Raw genomic sequence first — 8,150 nt, 5'->3', positions numbered from 1 at the left:
GTCCAGGAGATTAGGTGGCTTAGACTAATAATTATAAAGAAAAGATTTTATATGAACTGAAAAACTTTTTCAAGTCTGAGATTATAGAAAGTGCTGTGAAATCTTCTCTTTAAAGGTCACCGACGTTTTTAAATGCTTGCATTATCAGAACATAATTAATACCCACAATGAAAGACTCGAGAAAATCTTTAGATGTGAAAGGATTTAAAGCAGCATCTCGACTGGTTGAGTGATGCATTAAGTGTGTGCTTTCATGGAAATTAATAACATGCTGTCTTTCAATGCCCTATCAATTAGTTAATGAGATATGCTGAAATAAAAGAAAAACTCCACAGCATTCGTGGGAGAACAAATTACTTTCTGGTCATCTTTTTATGATTTAAGAACACTTGAGGGAAAACTTCCACCTTTTAAGCTGACTCGTGATCACAACGGAACAAAATTACATTTTAGTGGCCATTGCCTGAAGCCAGTTAATACCTAGCATTCTCACTGTCTTAAACCTACATGAAAAGATGGCTGTGATGGTAAAAAGCAGCTAATTATATAGGAAATGCACCATGTGCAGCCTCATAAAGGCCATTTGTTACCAGCAGCACTTTACCAGCATTCTGTCTCTGGGAATTCCTGCAGCATGATTCACAGTGGCTGAGAATTTGAATGTCCAGATATTTCCACCTAAAAAGATAATGGAACTTGCTTTGTACATATAGGAACTAAGCTCTGTTTTGCTTTCGTATTTATTTTCTACTCTATTAAAAGCAGCAAAACAGCAATAGACGTTTCTTTTTTGTTGTGCATCTGATCTGTCTTTTGCTGTCACCTTAATTCCCCCTCTTTGACCAGGAATTTGGCTGCATTCTGCTTGTTCCTTTTTCAGCCTGCCAATAAAGAGTTGGCCACTAGGTGCCTCAGAGGTTAAAGGACCAAAGCAAAAGCACAAAAAGAAGAATGAACTCTGAAGAAGGACCTTGTATTTCTCAAACAACTAAAGTTCCAACAAAGCAATCAAGATGAAGAAATATAGCAGAGGGAAAGATATGTTGGTTCCTGCTCCTCACTGTATATAAGGTGTAGTATAAAGAAACCATGTGGTCTGGAGCACATGGTTTGTGTGATATTTCTTATTTTAATTATTATATAAAGTACTGCCTAAAAATTGGGTACACTTTAGAAATTTCTGTATTTCTGCATAAATGCAAAATTAAAACATAATCATGTTTTCACTTTAGTCCTAAATGTAGATAGATAGATGTTAATTTATGTGACAGTGAAAAGAAGCAACTATGATCTATCCTTGAGTACCAGAAGTAGACTCAAACAGATGTTCTGAAAGTTAAAGCTGTTTTCCTTAATAACTGAGATGTATTCAGTGTATAACTGAGAACATGAGTGGGATGTTTAACCAGGTTTTCTCTTTAACACCTGCCCTGTCAGGGGGTTTAGTCAATGAGCTTGTCATTAGTTTTAATGCTAAAATGTTAAATATTATAAATGCTATTGCTCCTATTAAGGGACATCTTACATCAGCTGAACTCCTTCTCTCAAAAAGGTCTTAAAGACTCTGGAGCCAGATCTGTTACACATTGTGAACTTTGCTTTAATTTCAGGTGTCTTCCCAGAGCTTCTAATAACAGCTGTAATCAAACCTCTGCTAAAAAGGACAATCTAGATAAGATACAAATGAGCAACTACAGGCCAATATCAAAATTTTCATTTCTAAGCAAGATAATCAAACAAGCGGTTTTTCATCAGCTATATGACTTTTATACACAAAACAACTGCTACGATGTCTTCCAGTCAGGTTTTAGACAACACCACAGCACTGAGATGCTCTGACCAAAGTCATTAATGACTTATGCTTGAATACAGACAATGTCAGTCTTAGTCTTACTGGACCTCAGTGCTGCATTTGATACAGTTGACCACAATATATTGCTTAAACGACTGGAGAACTGGGTGGGCCTCTCTGGCACTGCACTACACTGGTTTAAATCCTATTTAGAGAATAGAAAGTACTTTGTGTCAGTAGGTAATTTTTACATCTGAGCAGACAAGAATTACATGTGGAGTTCCTCAAGGTTCCATCCTGGGGCCGCTTCTGTTTAACATCTACATGCTCCCACTGGCACAGGTCATGAGGAAAAACAAAATTAGTTACCATAGCTACGCAGATGACACACAGATATATATTACAATGTCACCAGGAGACTGAGGCCTCGTACCATCTCTTGGTAAATGCATTGAGGAGATTAATGACTGGATGTGTCTGAACTTTCTTCAGTTAAACAAAAACAAAACTGAGGTGATGGTATTTTGAGCCAAAGAGAAACGATTAAGTGTCACCACAGAGCTTCAGTCTATACAACTAAAAACCACCAACCAGGCCAGAAATCTGGGTGTATTTATGGACTCGGACCTTAACTTTGAAAAATACATTAAGGGAATCACAAAGTCAGCCTACTATCACCTTAAGAACATATCAAGGATAAAAGATCTGATGTCTCAGCAGGACTTGGAAAAACTAGTCCATGCTTTAATCTTTAGTCAGCTTGATTATTGTAACAGTGTCTTCACAGGTCTACCTAAAAAGTCAATTAAACACCTGCAGCTTATTCAGAACTCTGTTGCTTGAGTCCTCACTAAGACCAAGAAAGTGGACCACATCAGTCCAGCTCTGAGGTCTTTGCACTGGTTGCCTGTTCGTCAGAGAACAGATTTTAAAGTTCTGCTGCTGGTCTATAAAGCTCTGAATGGTTTAGGACCAAAATACATCAGTGACCTCTTGACCCAGTATGAACCTGCCAGACCCCTCAGGTCATCTGGATCTGGTCTCTTATCAGTTCCCAGAGTCAGAACCAGACATGGAGAAGCTGCATTCAGCTTCTATACTCCACATGTCTGGAACAAACTCCTGGAAAGCCTCAGATCAGCTGAAATACTTAATTTAATTAAATCCTAGTTAAAGACCCACCTGTTCTCTGCTGCATTTCAATAGTATTTATTTAGAAGTCAAAATCTGCATCTGTTTCTTTCAGGCTTAAATTTTTAAACTTGATCATGTTTTTAAACTGATTTTACCCAATGTCCTTTTGTTTTACTATTTCTTTTGTTTTTTTTCATGTTAAATTATGCTTCTTGTATTTTGTTAAACACAATAAACTTGCCTTACCTTAATGACATCAACATGTGGTATTCTGTTTCACAACCATCAATCTCACACAAAGTTGTAAAAATGTGGAGGAACATAATTTACTAGCGACATGACAAGCATAAGAATTGTTTTGTTTTTTTTTCCCATAAGTGAAATGTACAGCTTGTTTCATCATGGTTCAGGTCATGGGAATGGACTAATATTTTGCATTAAGCCTCCAGTTTCCCATTTGGTTGTTGCCATTTTGGGTTTTTGCAACAAAAAGCACCATGCTAGGCACAGTAACGACTGAAAACCAGGGCATAAACACAAGTAAGAAATATTACATAATTTTTCTTGTTTGGTGGCATTAGTAGTTCAGGACTTCTTTAAAGTTGTAATGTTTAATGTCACATTTCTGCAAAACATCCTGATACTATGAAGAATTGAAGTAACTGAACTCTATGCTAGAGTATAATATCAACTGACATTCCTCTTAGTAAGACGTAGACCTTGTAAACAGTCTATATCCCTGACATAGCCCTCAGCTGAGCTTTATAACACAATTGGAATGATAATACAGATTGTGTAGGGCTGTGTTGTATGCAACTGTGGGTTGCTGTTTTGCTCCGCCCAAAATTGCTTCACCTTCCAAGGAAATTTAGAAGGTAAATTTTACAGTGACACAAACCAGAAAGTAAGCACACAAACATAAAAATCTGTCACAGCTAAGCTGCTTGACATGACCCTTCCATAGAGCAATAGTTCAGATCTTAGGTGATCTTGACAAAATGATGATTGATATTCTTACATTATAGAATTCTTACATGAATTTATGTGGTAAATGGCCAAATGTTGCTATGAAACTAAACAAATCGGCAGATGTTCTTGAAAAAGCTGAAATTTTGATCATTTTATGCTTCTTTAATAGTAAAAAAAAGAGATGAAAATACACTTAAAAGTATAAAAATTAACTTGACTCATTAAATATGAGCATTTAGGAATTTAGAGATAATTTTTGTGCAACTGCTCAAATTGGAATGATTTAAAACAACATGACACATCAGGAAAAGGGCCGACAGGACATTACGTTCTGTGCTCAAAAGCAAAACTCTGCTGATTTACAGATGGTGGAATCTCTCTTGTCCTGTACTTTTTTTTTTACTTTGACATAAACCAGAAATCTTGGAATCTTCATAGCAAGTAATACTGTACACATTTATCAAAAGAAGATCCAATTCTGCAGTCATTGTTCTTTAGTGTCCAAACCTTCTCCAAACTCTCCCTCCATTCATGTTTTTCCAGCTGTAATATGTGTGTGTGCATATTTACCCTTAACTACAGGAGCAGATGTTGCAGATGTGACTTTCTAAGCCTGTCAACCCTGCAATAATACATCAAGGCATGATGTAAGTAAGGCAGGAATACATGTTTGTCCAAGTGACTTAACATGTAAAAAAATATTTATTTCAAATACATCTGGGACTTCTTTACAGCTCATAACAGTCTCTCCACCACCTTGCCTTCTGTGTCGCACACAGCTCCTCTTTTCTTTTTCTTTGAAAATAATAAAGTTGTATCCGTTTCCTGGCTCTGCATGATGCTTTTTGGTCTCTAACTTAGTGTGACTGAAACAAGATTCTCTCACAGAAATTGTCTTGAATGGAAATAGTGAAAAAGGGATACATTTCCCTTTGAAGTGGAACACTACTTACACCGAGGCGGTATGCGTAAAAGTGTCACAAAATATTTCATTGCAAATAAACAAAACATTACATTTAAAATCAGATCAAGGAGGAGTGACCATACTGAACAACTGTACTGACTTTTTATATGAACTTTCATAATCAAACATGGAAGATGTGTGACTTTTATCTAAAAATTGGAAAGTTAATTTTACCTGTATTTTCTGATGCCAGTGTCGTATTCATCAAGTTAAGGTTCATAGCTCCTTCTTCCAATGAAAAGATCATTTCAGAGTTATGTCAGAGTTTCTAAGACAGGATTTTTTTTGTTTGTTTTTTAATTAATAATCAGTGTAATAAAATGTGAAAACCATGACCTACAATGTAAAAAAAAAAAAAAAAAAAAAAAACACTTTTACGCCTTGACTGCTAAATGTGTTTCATCTTCTTTAAATTAAAGCTTTGTTTAATTTTTCATGCCAAACAGCATGACTTTCAGAGAATCTACTTCAGTTGAAGGTTAAGTTGGATTCATTTTGCGATGGGAGGCAATCTGATCCATAGCTTGATAGTCATGGGAGTAGCTTCACCTTTAAACTCCTCTGACCTCCATATGCAGATACCTGCTTAAATGTGATAAAATACACCTTTCATAACAATTTTATAAATACCTAGACTCTGCATTTCACGGTACAGTTAGTTCATGTCCGCTAACAACAAATCAAACCTGACAGATTTATGTCTGGATAAGCACCAATAGAATAATCTTTCTAGTCAGTTTCATATATCTGTCAGACTATTGCATCCATACCAGGTACTTGTGTGTTTGTCTGTTTCATTTTAACTTCCTTGTGCACTTGGATGGTTTCATATTTGTAATGTTTAATATTTTCATTGTTCCTGGTATTCCCTGCCTGTCTATTGTCACTCGATCTGTGTAATAAACATTTAACTTTGGACTGTTATCTGTCACTTGTGGTCCTTATATTTGCCATTACAACAACTTGATTACATTTTGTTTTGTGGCTATTTTTAAAATGTGTATGAAAAATTTTTTGCAAATTTGAAATACAGCCTAAAAAGTTTACGGCAGCTACATTTGATATTTGACTTCATTCAGTTTTCTGCTATGATTTCACTCCAGTGATGCATAAAAAACAAATTTTCTCTCCTCTCACTACATAATTCAAGATTCAATATTCAAAGTGTTTATTGTCATGTGCCCAGTAAGGAAATAAGTTTCCCTGAGCAATTAAATTCTTACTTTGCGTCCACACTGAATGCCATAAAAGATTAAAAAATAAAATAATTTTAAAAAAGCAACTTTAAAAAAATCTAGGTAGAAGATAAAGATAAGATAAGATTAAAAAAAGAGTAAATAATCTATGCACATAAATGTGCAGTGTGTTTCATAAACTGTTATGTTATCCTCGGTCTTGTCTGTGTCGAGAGTGAGGTTGTTGTCTTCACAACATGTCACCAGAGAGGCCATTTCCCTCCTCCCTTATAATGTTGACACTAATGTTAACAGTTGTCCCTCTCAACTAGGTTAAAAAGGAATCTAAATTTAACTTTGGTAGAGATTCTTTGTGAATGACTGTAATCTCTTGTATGCATTAAATAGAAGGCAACCAAAATAGGCTGAATAAAAAAATAGTTGTGGACAACCATGTACCTGATGGATGGATGCTCACACTATGGTAAGAGGAGGCTCAACAATAATACTGTAGTTCTGAAGTGCATTAGGTAACCTGTACAAGTTGGTGTTAACCTGTGCAAAAGTTGTGCAAATAGAATTATTTTAAATATTATTTAAAAAAAAAAAATTTAAAATAGAAATACTGTCTAATGTAGCAGAGCAATGGCCAAATCTCTCCTCTATCCCTAACCAGACTACTCTCTTACTGAGCTTGTTCATCCTCTACCTACACCTACCACTTTTATTCCATCATCTGTTCTTCAATACAGTTTTATTCTCCTCCTTCCTTCTGTCATCTTCTGTCATTTTTGCTCGAAAACCCCTCTCCTTGACATTATTTACTTCTTTTCATCTTGCAGTCATGCTGTCTGTTTGACTGGAATATGCTTTCATGAAATTTTGCATGCTCTAGTTTTTTAGTCATTTTCAGCCCCATTACAGTCCCATGTCCACCCATATTATTCTTTTCTCATATTTTCTAAGTAACTTGATACCTTTTTTTTTTTTGCCTAACTCCCTCTGTTCATTATTTCCTGCTTCCTATCATCCTTTCATCTTTCTTTGTGTTGTTCCTCTCTCTCATTTTATGTCCTCTTCTGACTTATGTTCCTTTTTCTCAGCTTCTTCATCTAAATTTTTGCCTGTCCTTTCACTCAACGGACTCCCATCCTGTCGCCCAATATCAGTACCATCCTGCAAACAAGAATCACTATCATTTATATTTTAATAGCATTTGTCATAGATTTATGTACAACATCATTACCCTTGAAAGATTCTGTGGATGTAAAATATGTGCAAATAATTTATATTAACTATGTACAGACGTGGACAAAATTGTTGGTACCCTTCGGTTAATGAAGTAATCTATGTACATGTGTGAGGCTGGGGTTGTTATGATCTACTGTGATTTCTCAACTACAAGTTGCACATTATAGCTGTTCCTCAGAACTAATCTCACAAAACACTGAGATTATCAAACAAATTCTGCCACCCTGCTTCATTTAACTCACTGTCAGAAGTATACCTACTAGAACACATTTCTAAATGTGTGTTGAAGGAATTCAATTGGCACTCTGACATCTGCTTTATCATGAGACATCAAAGCTGGAAAATGAGACACCTGATTCCTGGTAAACTTGAAATATATTAATGATTAGTAAGCCATTTCAAGGAGGAACTTTACAGTCTTGCTGTTGAGGTATCTAAACATAGCATTGTGTAAGACACATTTACAGTAGATTGTTTCCTTATAAAGGTCTGTCTTAAAGGACTGTACTCTGCAACTTGGAAAATTTCCCAGCACAGGATGTAAACACGAAGTTCGGAGAAGCACACACAAACATCCTATATGTAAACTCGTGTCTGATCTATGATTGGCCGATTCAGGACTGAGGAATGTTCTATGTTGAAAGCTATATAAGAGAGACTCATACATCAGGTCTTTTAGGTCATTGTTCTGATTCCAGACCTCCAGATCTTCTGCAGAGATCTGTTTAAGATGTCACTTTTTGTAATAAACCATCATTTTTTTATACATAAAGCTGATGTCCGGAGCTCTTCTTTTACCTGAAAGTATTTTTGTCACATAATAAGCTTAAAGCAATTCACTACAAAACAGCATGATCCAGAGGAG

This window comes from Melanotaenia boesemani, chromosome 4 (assembly GCF_017639745.1).
Source record: "Melanotaenia boesemani isolate fMelBoe1 chromosome 4, fMelBoe1.pri, whole genome shotgun sequence".
Lineage (NCBI taxonomy): Eukaryota > Metazoa > Chordata > Actinopteri > Atheriniformes > Melanotaeniidae > Melanotaenia > Melanotaenia boesemani.
This window is presented reverse-complemented; position numbering follows the sequence as displayed.